The sequence below is a fragment of the Pezoporus wallicus genome, unplaced genomic scaffold (genome assembly GCF_028554395.1).
Source record: "Pezoporus wallicus isolate ANWC-B61680 ecotype Strahan unplaced genomic scaffold, APGP_CSIRO_Pwel_v1 contig_6999, whole genome shotgun sequence".
Classification (NCBI taxonomy): domain Eukaryota; kingdom Metazoa; phylum Chordata; class Aves; order Psittaciformes; family Psittacidae; genus Pezoporus; species Pezoporus wallicus.
This window is the reverse complement of record NW_026640180.1, coordinates 622,450-636,597: the sequence shown is the minus strand read 5'-3', so window position 1 is coordinate 636,597 and position 14,148 is coordinate 622,450. Positions and strand designations below refer to the sequence as shown.

General features: G+C 40.5%; 1 long non-coding RNA gene across 1 annotated transcript in view; it reads left to right on the top strand.

Annotated features, from left to right (window-relative positions):
• LOC130603872 (uncharacterized) overlaps nucleotides 1-14,148 on the top strand; it is a 94,613-nt gene that overhangs the window by 47,403 nt on the left and 33,062 nt on the right. The gene's annotated exons all lie outside the window — the stretch shown is intronic.

The following is a 14,148-nucleotide window of genomic DNA, read 5'->3' as shown; positions in this document are numbered from 1 at the left end:
CCTCAACAGACGCACAGTTCATTCAGAGATGACAGGTATTCCTCAGGATTTCCAAATCACTGTGGGAAAGCAGTAGGTATACAGGTGGTTGTGAATGCATTCATATCCAAAATACCAACAAGGAAATAAGGCAACTCGAAGTCCACGCAGCTGGAGTACAGACTAGTGAAGATACATTTGAATAACCTTGAAACTAGCTGAAAGGAGTGCTGCAGTCAGCATAAGATGTCAATTAACTCATTGTCTAAAACTGCAGTCAGAGGCAAGCCGGGAACATGGAGGTGTCTCTTAGTTTATTTAATCATGGCAGTGGAGAACAGCTTCTCATTGCTGTTCCTGCTTCTGGCCAGGTGCATGTTGCACTTGCAGTGCTGGTAGTTCCTGGAGGAACCTGTCACCCCATCCAACGCCAAGCCCTTTGTGACCAATGCCATATGCCTGCTCACAGGTCTAGTGCTGATTGCCCAACGTGGTGCCACTCCCCCTCTCTTTAGCCTGATTGAAAGTGCAAAGGAGAGAACCCCCTCCCATGCACAGCCTCCTCATTATGACTCACAGTGTGGTGCCCTTAAATAACACCTTTTTTATGTAGGTCTAATTGGCCAATATATAGTAGCTGTTATTGGCTCCTTTGAGTACTCACACAGCACACCGGGCGTGCCTGTATGTGATTTATCATGTCAAACTCATTTTCTTTTACATGGTATTGTTCCTGCTTTTCTTCTTCCAAAGAGTTCTTATTTTAAGTGAATTTCCTTTGTAATTAAGCGCCTCGGTTGCCATTCCCAGCTATGGAAAAATGACAAAGGGAAAAAATGAAAGAGCCACCGCCTCAAATTGGTTTGCATTCATCAGGGTTGCCTGCCATTTGTGGAGACCAGCAGATGTCAGCCTAAATTGAAAAACGGAAAAGAAATACTGTATCGTGATGTTAGCATCGCCCATGCCAGATGGGAGCCTTACACAGCACGGCAGGAACAGTTAGCCAGCAGTGGTTAAAATTCAGTGTTGGAACAAGTACGGTTACGCTGCATGCACCAATAGTGTATTTTGATTATAGAACTTAATTTTATCATAGATCAATGATAGTTTGATTTATGAGGATTGATTTTGTTAATTCAAGCAGTTCAAAAGGCACTGTTAAAGCTTCAGTTCATTTAACTGTATCTGACTTAAGCTTTGCTCGTGCTATCAGAAGATAAATGACTGTATATAAACTAGTACTTTCACCCCCCCTATTTGTATATTTATTTCAGCATCTGTCACTAACTGTGAGTTACATTTAAATGCAAAGTGGTAGCTGGGCAGGATACAGCACTGGGCTTTGAATACTTAAGATCCGGTAACAAAAGGATCATACAATTTTTTGCACATGCACACTTAGTGATTCTTCTGACGTTTTATTATTGCCATGTCCCTGAATTTCATAATAAGTAATTGTTGCACTCATATAAAACAGCAACATGACAGTTGTGAATGCTGTGTCAGAAGGAAAAAAGGATGGGCAAGCCTATTCAAGACGTGGTTTATATACACCACAATTTACCAGCTAAGGCATAGAAACCCAGCGCTCACTACAAGCAAACAGAATGTTAAGTTTCCAAGAGTCTCAGATCACATAGCCAAGGTTCACATGAAATCCTTCACATTTACCCAAAACTGACATAACCCACCAATCCACCAATCCACCCCCAACACTTTCCTGTCTCTGGTTTTTCAGGCAAAAGATCTGAGAGTTAGAAAATCAGGCAAATGAAATGCAGCCCCCACCCAAGAAAACGCCAACCAAAACCCCCAAGTTCATGATTTTTCTGCAAGTACAGTACAACTTTTGAGTCTTGAGGATTCTTACCCTAAATGTGAAAGCAATTTCCTGAAACAAGTCAAATCACAGGGAGGGACTGAATTGTCAAATTCAAATAGACTGTTTTCTAGGAAAAGCATTCATACACTCAACCCCAGTTTCACACTGACTCTTGCTTCTTCCTCTGTCTCTTGTTTAATCTGATAAAATCAGATAATACTCACTCTGATCTTGTGCTGCCTGTGAGAAGCCAAATTCTATGCATCTTGCTGCAACTTCTGTACTTTACAATGGGTCTGACTAGACCTTAGTCACCACAACCAGGCAGTCTGCAAACATGGGTTTTCACTTCTTTGTTTTATTTTTTAATCCCATGCTTATCCTGTATCACTTGCAATGGAGCTTGGGGAAGGAATAAAATCATAGAATCATATAGAATATCTCGAGTTGGAAGGGACCTATGTATTGAACTTATGAAAAAACAGGTAAAGGAGATGCGTCTTTCTACAGACTCAGTGAATCGGGAAGGCTTCACCATGGGAAAAGCATGAACTTTACAGAGGTGCTTGAAAAGCAAATAAATCATCTTTCTGTCAACAAAGTGCCATATCATAGGAGACTGCAGAACAGAAAGCTTTCAGAATATCTATTCTGATTCAACAACATTGGTCAAAAAATAAGAAACAGAATCATATCTATCATTATTAATTTTATGCTGAAATGGTAGGGGAAAGTTCCTCTTCCTTTCACCCCCTGCCATGCCAGCTCCTCAAGCCAGTTTTGCTTCACCTCTTTTGAAGTCAGTTGAACAGTGCCGACTCAGGCCATCTGATGATTTCTTGAGCTTCTGGAAAGAACAGCAGGAAAAAAATCGTTATATAGTTGACATTCATAGCATCTCCAAAAACACAGGTTACAAAATTAAGTCAGAGCACAAAGAGAGAATGGCACACAGGGAAAGATTAGCCCACAAATTTTAAGTTGCATTACAACAGCAATAACTAATAAAAGGGATAAAAAGCAAAATGGAGAAAATGGTCCAAAACACATTCCTGGTGTTCATTTCTGTCCCCTCTCTATTCCTTCTACATCTTTAACAATCAAAGTCAATACACTCGCAGCCAAGTAATTGTGGCTTCACGGGCCTCTCAAACTGCACAGACAGAAGGTACAGCCAAGCTTTCCCCAGGCATGTCAGCCATCAGCTCTTTCCCAGGCCATACACTCCCAAATCTGCTGCTCAGTGACTCTCCTGTCCCCTTGGATCAGGGAGCAGGACATGCTCTCACTGGGTCCTCCTTTTTGCTTCGCTGGTTTCAGGGTTTCTCAGACATGTTTACATTTTACAGGACAGTGGGAAGAGGTTATCAGACAACTCTGAGCTCCCAAAGGGAACGTCATCTTTCCACTTCAAAGCACCATGAAGAAGTGTTCTTGCTTCCGATTAAGAACAGATCTCCCCAGCAGAAGGAAGTTCTTTCCCTGGAAGTGGCAAATTGGAGTGGACAAAGCAGAGCAGGCAGGCTGATCCTCTCACCAAGTTCTCCCATTTCAAAACAACCTTCATGGGCCCCATGGTGTTTCATCTTTTTGCAAGCTTTACCTATAGAGAAGACCATCTTTTCCCAGACTCTCCCTCTCCTCTTCGCATAGCACAAGCTATAAGAACATATAACAGCAGGAAAGGAATGAAGCTGTAGTGATCTGTAATAGGTTTCTACAGACTAGCACAAGGACAAATTGATATGGCTTTAAAAAATCAGGACTCTATGAAAACATGCTCTGCTCATGATAAAAATCTTTCAGTTCTTCCCCTCATGGCATTAAACCAGTAAACCCAATATAAATCTGGGTTTAATTTTGGTCAAAGGGGTGCTTAATTCTGGTCAAAGAGGTGTGCTATCTGGATAAGATAGCACAGCCTAGCTAAAGAATGACTCCAAGTTACACAAAAAGAAAGTCTGCGGTAGGGCAAAAAAATATTCTGTGTCTCTCCTGCTCTGTGTTTTATCTTGCTCACCAGCTGGACTCATTCCTCCCTCCTTAGGAGACTTGAATCCATTTTGGAGCATACCTTGAGTCATTTTCAAGTGTACCTTGAGCGGAACTTTAGCCCTCTGGAAATCACACAGATCTTATGGATGCTAGCTAATGAATCACTGCCCACAACCATTTCACCCCCTGTATTTCCTTTTTTTTCTTAGTTCTGCTATTTTCTGTATTTTTCTCCTTTGTTTCAGTATCTCTTGTCAAATACTGCTTTCCTTTGTCACTTGCTGCTTTCCACTTTTGGGTGCTCTTCTCCAGCAGCACAGCAGCCTCCAGTTTGCAGTACATCTTCTTTCATGTCCTGTGAGGCATTTCCCTTAGTGCTGACTTCTCTCACTCGAGTATGTACTTTCTTTCATCGTTATCAGGATGCATCTCACACCTAGGCTGTTGTGGGGTTTGTTGTTGTTGTTGTTGTACATTCTCACCACAGTTTCTCCTTTTCTCTCTCTCCCACTTTCATTTTCTGGTGACATTCCCAGGCTTGGATCCTGCCATGCAGCCACCTGTTAAGAAGCAGAGAGTAGGAGCCTCTGGGGAACGGACTGTCTTATTTATCTGCTCAGTGCTAAGTTACAGCTGTGGGCAGGTGGCGTGCAACTCATCACGGCACGAGCACAAATGTATTATTAGATTGGTAGCAACGTTATAACTGTTTAAAGGGCACAAATCCTGTACGAGAGAGAAATTGGAAATCTCAAACAGAGCCACATGGCTACCAGAGGAACATAATTGAACTCTTGACAGTGTAATTATACTCACCAGAGCACTCAAAAATAATTGCTGTCCTTAGGAATCAAGCTGCTTGTTTTAATCTTAATGGGAAAAAATGTTTCAGATGGTATTAGTATGAAGGAAAGCGAGGCCAGGCAAAGCAAGATGCTTTCCTTTTGTTTTCATTGGGTTTGTCTCTAAGTCTTGAATTGTTACCCTTCTGTATGTCTGCACAATAAAATAATTATCAAGTTAGCAGCTGTAAATCCCAAGCTCATTCCATATGGTGGGATGAAAGGATCATGAGGACACATGTACGATAAAGACACTGAATTTGGAGGATTTTAGATTTGCAGAAATATCTGGCAATTCATGTAAAGCTAGCAACATATGATTAAATCAGAGCGAGTTTCCAAAGCAAAATGTCACTATTGTCTCAAAGATTGTAGCAGTTCAACAATCTGGACAGTTTTGTAGACAAGTTCAGTTCACAACTCCTTGGAGAATAAAGGGAAGCTTTGTGACTTCAAAATGGGCAATTTAGATCTGCTAGCTGCAAAGAGAATTAGCCTTGTAATGCAACAGGGTGTGAAAATGAGGGGATTTTTACAAAAGGTTGCAACTATTTCTGTGAAAGCATTTTTGTATCTATGTGTTTGAGAAAAACTTCTTTGAATTTTAAAGTGTTTGTCTTCAAAAGTTTTGGGGACACCAGAGGAATACACAGGTTCAAGCTCACTGTTTGAAATGCTGTAACAAATAGTCCCATTCCAACAGGAAAGCATTGGGCATCAAAGCAATCCCAGGAGGAGAGGAAACAGAATCATTCAGCGTATTTTAAATTACTTTTTGCAATCAGAATATATAAAGCCATAGGTGACACCAGATTAGGAGCTACAGTCTCTGCAGTTACTAGTAAGTGTAGCTTTACTGAAGTTGGTTTTTATGCTGAGAGACGTTGAAGTCTCTCATCTCTCTTCATCTCTGGGTGTTTGAGGCACATTCTGGTTACATGTGAAACCTACCATCTAGAAATTGTTGTTGTTCCCACTGCTTTCAAGCTGGGTGTCCTCGAGCCCAGGCTGGTGAGATGGAAATTGCCATCTGCCAGAGAAGTGAGGAAGGGAAAAAGGTGCAGCCTAGAAGGAAAGCTACCCTGAAAGGAGAGCTTAATTTTTTAAGACCCACCTGAATCAGCTTTCTGGGGGTGACTGAAGTGTTGTGTTCACAGGCCAGACCCTAAAAAGGTGGGAACACAATAGCTGTCTTTGTAAAGTTCATAAGAAAAAATGGAACAGAGATCAGAGATCACACAACACACACCCTTAAAAACATACACAAAGGTGTACTGAGCTGGTAGAGAAAAGTGCCGTTCCCTAGGCAATTCCTTTTACGCTCCTGGATTATAGGATTAATAGGATTTGAAAGCAAATTCCCAAGCATTTGATAAATAAACCAGTGAAGCATCAGCATAACAATGATGGTGGAAATTATGCCGAATGCTGTCTGCTCCAAAGAAACATAGAAGATCAGGGCAGCATGGATGTAAGAATCGAGCACTCAAGAGATTTCACAGTGTGTCTGGAGTGAAATGGCAGGAAATAAAAGCAAGCTAAAAGCATAAAACTGCATGGGATTCACGACAGAAAGACTGAAATACTGCAGAAGTGCTGGCCACTTCTAAGGTGAACTGCTGTGATTAATTCTGTCAGGTTCAAGAGACAGGTCCAACAACCTCAGCACTTGCCACATGCTGTTCTCAGCACATGTGAGCACATGGCTGGTGCTGCAGCTCTACAGAGGATAATCATCTTGCTGTGGAGAGACGAAAATCCAAATAAACATTTCTCATTAAAGGCGTTAGCTGGGAAGTAGGTATATAACCAAAACCGTCATTGCCAGCACTTCTGAAAATCATTGTGGGAAGAAAGGTAGTGAAATGGATGGTGATGAAAGATTAACCTAAGACAGTCCTTTTATCACCAGACATTGTTATTTAAGCCAACAGATGAGAAGCAAGAGCTATCTAGTTCACAAAACCAGCAGTGTAACTGGTTATAGGAAGCACTTCATCATAGCACTCTGCTTAGGAGAAAGTTACCAGCATTCACACTCTTCATAGATGGCAAACAGACATTGCTGTTCATAATAATCACACTGGTTGCAGGCTGTGAGGCTCACAATCATATCTTAGAGTAGCCTGAAGGTGAAAAGGTACAAACACAACGGAAGACTAGCAAGAAAACCTGACTTGAGCAGGAACGTGGCTCTTAACCTGTCAGGGCTGCCAGGCAGTTCTACTTCTTTGATACTTCAACTTTATAGATGCCTCCTGTAAATGTTCATTTACTTCTGTCAAATACATTTCTTTTTTCAACATCATTGAAGTAAAGTACCTGCCACGCACATGTTGCTTCATATAGCTCTATTCCATCAGAAAGGAAGAGGGATACACATACAGCTCAGTATTCATTCATTGTTATAAGCACCTAAACAGGAGATTTTGAACACTTTGACACATATTTTTGAACACTTTGACGCATATTGCCATGAGCACTTCTCTCTGTGTGCATGAAGGATAGCCTTCTTCCCTCCAACAAGTTCAATAGAATCAGCAGGCTAAAAAGCTACAAAATCAACTCCCTATTTTTAGCTTCCCTTAATATATACTGAAAAATTATTGGACAACTTTTGATAAAATTTTTAAAGACTATCTTGTTTTTTTTAATTGCAAAATGCAATCTCATTATTTTCTTAAGTATTTTTGCAATAGATATTACTTGGCTTAAATTTGACTGGGCAATTCTCACTTAGATAAGGATTCAATTTTTTCCATGGCAAGTTATTGCCAAAGTGTAATCAGAATTACATGCAGCTGACATCAGGTAATTTGACATGAGATAGACACTCCATCGTTTTATTTTTATCAGCCCTCATAAGCCAAGGGAAGCTCTGTACATACACGTTAATACACAAGATGGAGTTAGGCTTGTTACATACCTTTGTAAAATGTACCAAGGTTTTGTTCTAATACTTGGAGATGGCACAACAAGAGGGGAGATTGCCCAAGATGCCCCCAGCTTAATCATGTTCTTCCCAGTAACAAAGCAAGCACGCTACTCAGATCCACTCAGATTCAGATGGGAACGTAAGAAGTTCCACAAGACTTCCCTGTACACTAGATGACAAATTCACATACCACTTCCTGACTAACTCTTCCTGCAATGTTTTTAATTATTCTCTGGGTTTAACTGTCCTCTTACACCTTTGTATCTTTGAACCTTCTTCAAAACAGACCAAGGTCTATCTGTAGGCTTCAACATAGCTGGGTGACCAGCAGTATATCTTCACCTGAAAGAAACTCCAACTATTTTTATAACAGGTCGATTATTTTTCCCTGCCTGTACAGAGCCTTTGGCACACATACGTTGTCTCATGAATAGTCACTGGGAGAACAACCTCAGAAAGTATAATCTGCAGACAGAGATATGACACAAGCTACCAAATGAATGGTCAGATTGTATATTCATCTCCAAAATGAAAAGCGTGGCACTAAGTAGTATGAAGTTTAAAACAGAGGACTACTAAACAGCTTCTCATCCATGTGCACTTCCTCCTGTAACAAAAGCATGTGTGACCTGGTTGTAAAGTAATTTTTGCCCACCAGCTTCTCCTAGTATTGCAAAAAAGAATCCACACACGAGCAACAATGAATTACTGTGTTTATGTACTAATAGATTGAAACAATAGTCTACCCCTTCTTCCACACAAGCTTTTGGGAGTTTTGTAGTGTACTATAACAAAACTAAAATGATGGGAATTTGGGTGTCCATAGGAATTGGAAAACTAAAAATAACTGGGAAACAGAAAAGGACTTGGGCTTATTTTACAGCTCAGAAGAAGTCTGCTGTAAGGATATTGCATCATAAACAATTTCCAATGTGTCCTGGGTTCAGCAGTAGCAGTCATGTTTCTCCTTCTTGGTAGCTGGTGCAGTGCTGTGTTTTGACTTTTGGCCTGGGAACAGAGCTGATAACAAGGATGTTTTGGTTTGGCCAAGGACTTTGTGAGTCTCATGCTCTGCCAGGGAGTAGGGGAAGCCAGGAGGAAGCAGAGACAGGACACCTGACCCAAGCTAGCCAAAGAGGTATTCCATACCACAGCACGTCATGCCCAGGAGGTAACTGAGAGTTACCCGGAAGGGCTGGTGCACTGCGGGGTTGGAGGAGGTATGGGTTGGTGCTTGGTTGGGCTGGAGGGGGGCGAGTTATCGGTCGGCTGGTGGTGAGGTGATGTATTCTCTTCCCTTGTTATTTCCTTTATCATTGTTATTATTGGTGGTAGCAGTAGTGATTTGTGTTATACCTTAGTTACTAAACTGTTCTTATCTCAACCCATGGGAGTTGCATTCTTTTCGATTCTCCTCTCCGTCCCTCTGGGAGTAGGGGGAGGGAAAGAAGGGGGGGAGTGAGTGAACGAGTTACCTGACTGGGTTTAAACCACGACACAATGTCACCACAGTCCCATCATTCTCAAAAAGAGTGGGCAAGTACAAAGAAATGCAGATTAGCAGACAGGAAAGGCTGAGAAAACTCAGGGCTGTGGTTCATCTCAGAGTCACAGCAAACACACTCAGGTGCTGTGACAGCCAGAACATGTACTAAGTGCACCTTGGCACAAGGCTTCACAGGAGCAGTGGTTCAGGCTCTCAACTGCCACTAAAATTTGTAGTGAGGCTTTGTACTTGAGTGGTAACACCAAACACCCACCAAATAAGCTTCACGTCACACCACAGAGGTGAAGTCCCGCAAAATAATCTACTTCACACAGCAAAAGATGAAAACTGGTTTCCTAGACAACAACTCCATGAGGAAAGATATTTTCTATTTGGAAATAGTTAAAAATTAAACCTTTCTACATCACAGAAGCTAACCTTTCATACAACCTCTCTCAGCTGGGCATCATTTGTTGATGAACATTCTCCCTTATTGCTCAAGTGCATTAAAATATCTTAGCTTTAGTTTATTTTTCTCTTCATTCTTTTTCAGGAAAGCATATATATTGTTATTAATGCATTTTCTTCAAAGCTTTCAATTGCTTAAGTTTGCAGGTGTTTGCTGGATAAAAAGCAGCCTGCAGACTGCTCTAAGTGTTGTTGTTTGTGAGGTTCATCAAACAAGCAAAAGGGTATAAATTTATTTTATGCTTTACTAGGTACAAACATGGCCTGTGTTATTTCCCTGCCTTACGCTTCTGTGCCTTTCCTTCACAATTATTTAAGCATATGAACTTCCTTGGGGGAACATGGCCATATGCATTAGGTAAGTCAAAGTCCAAACCTATGCAAACAAGATAAGCCCACATACAAATTGAAGGGTGCAAGTAGATCTGTATCTTCTACTCTAGATGCTAGGAGCTCCTCACAGCTCTCCTAATGTTTCAGTTTAGCTCACACAAATAATTCAACATGCAAACGGATGACCTTTAGCACTTTTTGGCCAAGATAGGCTGTATTTAATGCATTGCTGATGGTTTTCCACAGTTTCCATTGAGTGAGATTTCTCTCTTCTTCCTAAAAGCATAGTTCTTGTTTCCCCAGAATTAAATGAATTATGATAGTGTGCATCTATTAACAAGCTCTAGCAATGCCCAGGTATTGGTGCTGAGGTAACAGAGTGATCAACTTAGACCCTAGAAATTAATGACAAAAATGGTACTTAAGGTCTACTGTTCTTCTAGAACGTGTCTAAACACTGAGCCTGAAAATCGCCTCTTACTTGTATAAGCTGGTAATAGCACTTTCTTTGTCAGGAAGTAATTGTAAACAGTTTTCTCGTGTATATTTCAGTTCAGCAAGAAGCAGTAAGTAGCCTAGCAATGGATGGGTGAACCTCTTTTTTTGTTCCCTTTCAAGGTAATTTGCAGAGGAGACAGAAGAGTCAGATAGAGCTGAGCTTAATTCTCAGTCTAAACATGTCCAGTAATTTTGTTTTAATTGCCACCATTCTTGTCATCGCCATTACATAAGAAGGAAAGATGCTCTAACAGATGTTTAGTGTTAAATTTATTTGAGACATACAAGCCTTCATCACACTAAATCTGTACGGATATGAGATATACTGGTTTCCAACAATGGGTTCAAAGAGCTTTCAAAAGGCTTTTGGTATGTATAAAGAACTTCTGGGCACTTCAGATCATTTGTATGGTATCTCCCAACTCCTGCACATCTGAATAGCAAGCTTTCTGAAAGTACTTGTACACTGTTTGCAAACAGCCATGGTCTGTTTTGTTTGCAACTTGCTTTTTTCCAAGATAAGAATCTTCAACAGCAACTACTAAAATAAATATTTTCAGAAACACTTCAGTTTGTTTACATGTAATATGTGAATGCAGAAGAGTGTTTTCAACTAGCAGCCACCACAGATTTCTGAGGGTGGGGAAGCAGGGCAAGGAAGTTCATTATGAGCCAGTGTGTTGGTTGTAACATATCTATAGCAACTTCAGTTGGGAAGCAGCTTGCTGATAAAAATTTCTTTCCCAGCACTCTTAACTGAAGTCCCATCCTAAAGACAGTGTTTCATTATATCTCATTCTTGACAACTCTCTCGCCATCACTGCTATCATATGAAAAGGGAGAGTGGCAGCTTTGCAAAGAGAAAATTACTACAAAGGGACTTTAACTGGGCATTTTAAATACAAAGTCATGACAAATACTTGCATTTCTTACAGAACTCTGCTGAAAATGTGATTACACCAGGAAGGTTTAGTAAGTGAAAAAAACTCCATCCACAATAATTAAAGAAGATACCCTTCTGCTTTTGATAAGACTCTAGCACGGGAACAGGAGTATAACACTCAGTCTTTTTAGCATTCAGCTGAGCATAGAGAAAGAAGTATGGATTAAGCAAATAAAAGCTGGAGGAAAAAATGTAGACCTTGCTAACCCTGCAATACAGCTGATGGCCTGAAGGGGTTAATGAAATCCATAGAGCTGTTAGGCAATAATTCCTGCACCAAGTAGCAGCCACCAGCAAAAGATGTGTATAGCCATGGTATACATTTTTGTTCTTTGGAAATGTCAGAAGCAGTTGGGTTGGGTTTTGGTTGTTTGGTTTTTGGGTTTATTTTTTTTGTTTGTTTGTTTGTTTTCTTATTTTATTTTACATTGTTTTGCACTCTTGTTTACCTGCCCAAATTTAACTGCTAAGAACATTCAGTTTTGCAACTGTCTCAGTGTATTTGTTATTCCACCGTTAAAAGTACTTAATCATGTGATACCCACTAATTTTGGTGGAGCTTAGCTGCAGTGTTGCTTCTATCAGATGCTTTCAGGTAAGTGGCTGAATTCAGAAATGATGGCTTTCTTCTTGCTTGCTGCCAACGTAGACGTTATTATCTCAGAGAGAAAAAATAATTGAACAAAAATATCCCAGGAGTACGGACAGACAGCAGTACCCATAAGTCAGCATCAGGCAGGCATGTGTCAACAGGGAAGTTTGGCATGAGCTGGAGCAAAGCAGGGTTGTGCTGGCTATTCAGCTAGAAAAGGTATGTGAGGAAAACAAACTGCTGATCTCAGCACAAATACTAAGTATGTGAGGGGCTGGGGAATGTGTTCAGTGATAACTTGGTTGGTACAGGTAAGGAAATGATAATGCAAGCTCTGGAGTAAATTGGATGGGCTTGTCAAAGCCAAACCAGACAAAATGTTGCCATGGTTATTGAGTCACCCAAATAAAGAGAACACCGTGCACTCTGGAGTACAAAGGCTCAGGATGGCTTTCTGGTCCCTCACAAGGGCTGTGGGTAGAGATGAACATTCAGATTTGCTGCTTGCTATCATTAGGGAATGCAAATCAGAGCATGAAAATGAAAGCACAGGGTGACAATGTACCTTGGGAACTCTTTTCCTGCTTGATGCCTGAAAAGTTCTCCTGGGAGTACAGGCTGATTGCTGTCTATTCTGCATAATGGGTAGGCTGACTGATTTTATTGATCCTCAGTTATTTTTCAGTATTGTTTGCTTCGTTAGACCAGGCAGCCCTGGTGCATAGACACAGGCCCATAAATAAACCTCAGCAGTCAATGCAAACCTATATTCACAGTAAAGAATCTCCATTTTAGTTTTTAACAAAAGACAAAGCCAAGTATACTTAGTTTTAATATATCCAAAGAAAGACTTGAATGGATTATTGTATAAAAAGGGCGTTGCACATTTATTATATTTTTAAAATATTGATTCTTCCATATTTTTAATAGTGCAATGAGAACTAGCTTCAATAATATTTTCTATCAGGAAATTATTTTTCTATGTGTTACTCCTACAGATGTAGTTTTAATCAGAATTTTTACTCTACCCCATTGAATGTTGAGTTTTGTGAGAAAAGAGGGGAAAGAAAAAAGGAAAGAGAGCCAGTACAATGACATAAAAAGTATCTGGCTGCCGGGGGGGGGGGGGGTAATAGCGCCTGTGAAAATGAGGACCCAGCTTGAAGAATTTAGTGGCAAGGACAGCAAGGGTGAAGAAAGTCACATTAAAACAGAGATGCAGTCTCTGGTGGGTCATTTGAATTTCATCTGCAGAGTAATTTTCATGCCATTTAGCCATAGTCACAGCAGGAATAAAGACAACTAAACACATTAAAGTGAAAAAATCATACAAGGAGGGATTTGGGTTTGTGGTCAATATTTTGATAATATTCAATGATACGGTAGGCTGAGTTAGTGTCATATCAAAGATTTACAGAAAAATATGTATGCAACAGGAGAAAGGTAGGTAGCACACTCATTCAGGGTTCACGGTACATTAAAAACTCATCAGGTACAAAAAAAAAAAAAAAAAATTCTGGCCTCAAAGAAAAAAAAATACAAACAGCGGCAAAATATCCCAACCTGTTGACAAGATTTGCAGTTGACTCTCAGAATAGAGCCTCTCTCTGTTGACTCTCAGAATAGAGTCAACTCCTGACAGTGTAAAACAAAGTAATTCAGGGAGCTTCAAAACACTCTAGGGTTCAAAACACTGGCATAAATCACTGGAGCACACTAATTAATGATAACTGAATGGAAGGCCATGGAAGGCCATGGAAGGAGGGTGTCTGAACCTTTAAGGCTAGCTGGTCAAAGGAGCCATAGAAAAGAACAGGCAGAGACAAACCTGCCTGACACACAGTGAAGGAGCTGGTGACGAGAACAAACCTCGTTTGGCACTAATTGGTAAGGACATGTCGAGTGTGAGAAAGTTTATTTTTTTCAGCTGGGAGGATGAGAAAAGGGAGGGAGACAAACACACAGAGAGCTAAAACCCAATCAATTAGCATTAACAAAGGCAATAACCAGAAACAAACCTGGTCAGTCACACCAGCCCATGGGATATCAAGAAACTGCAGCAACCCAGGGCTTTACAATTGATAAGGACGCAAACCTGAGGGTTTATGTCTTCAGGCAGCCGTAACATGAACTACATATTTTATTTTTTTTATTGGATTAGTGCTTAGGAATCGCATTCCTGTTTACATAGACTGAAGTTCATCTTGCCCCAAGTAGTTAGTGGGTATAATGTGGAAGCAAACCGAAATCAT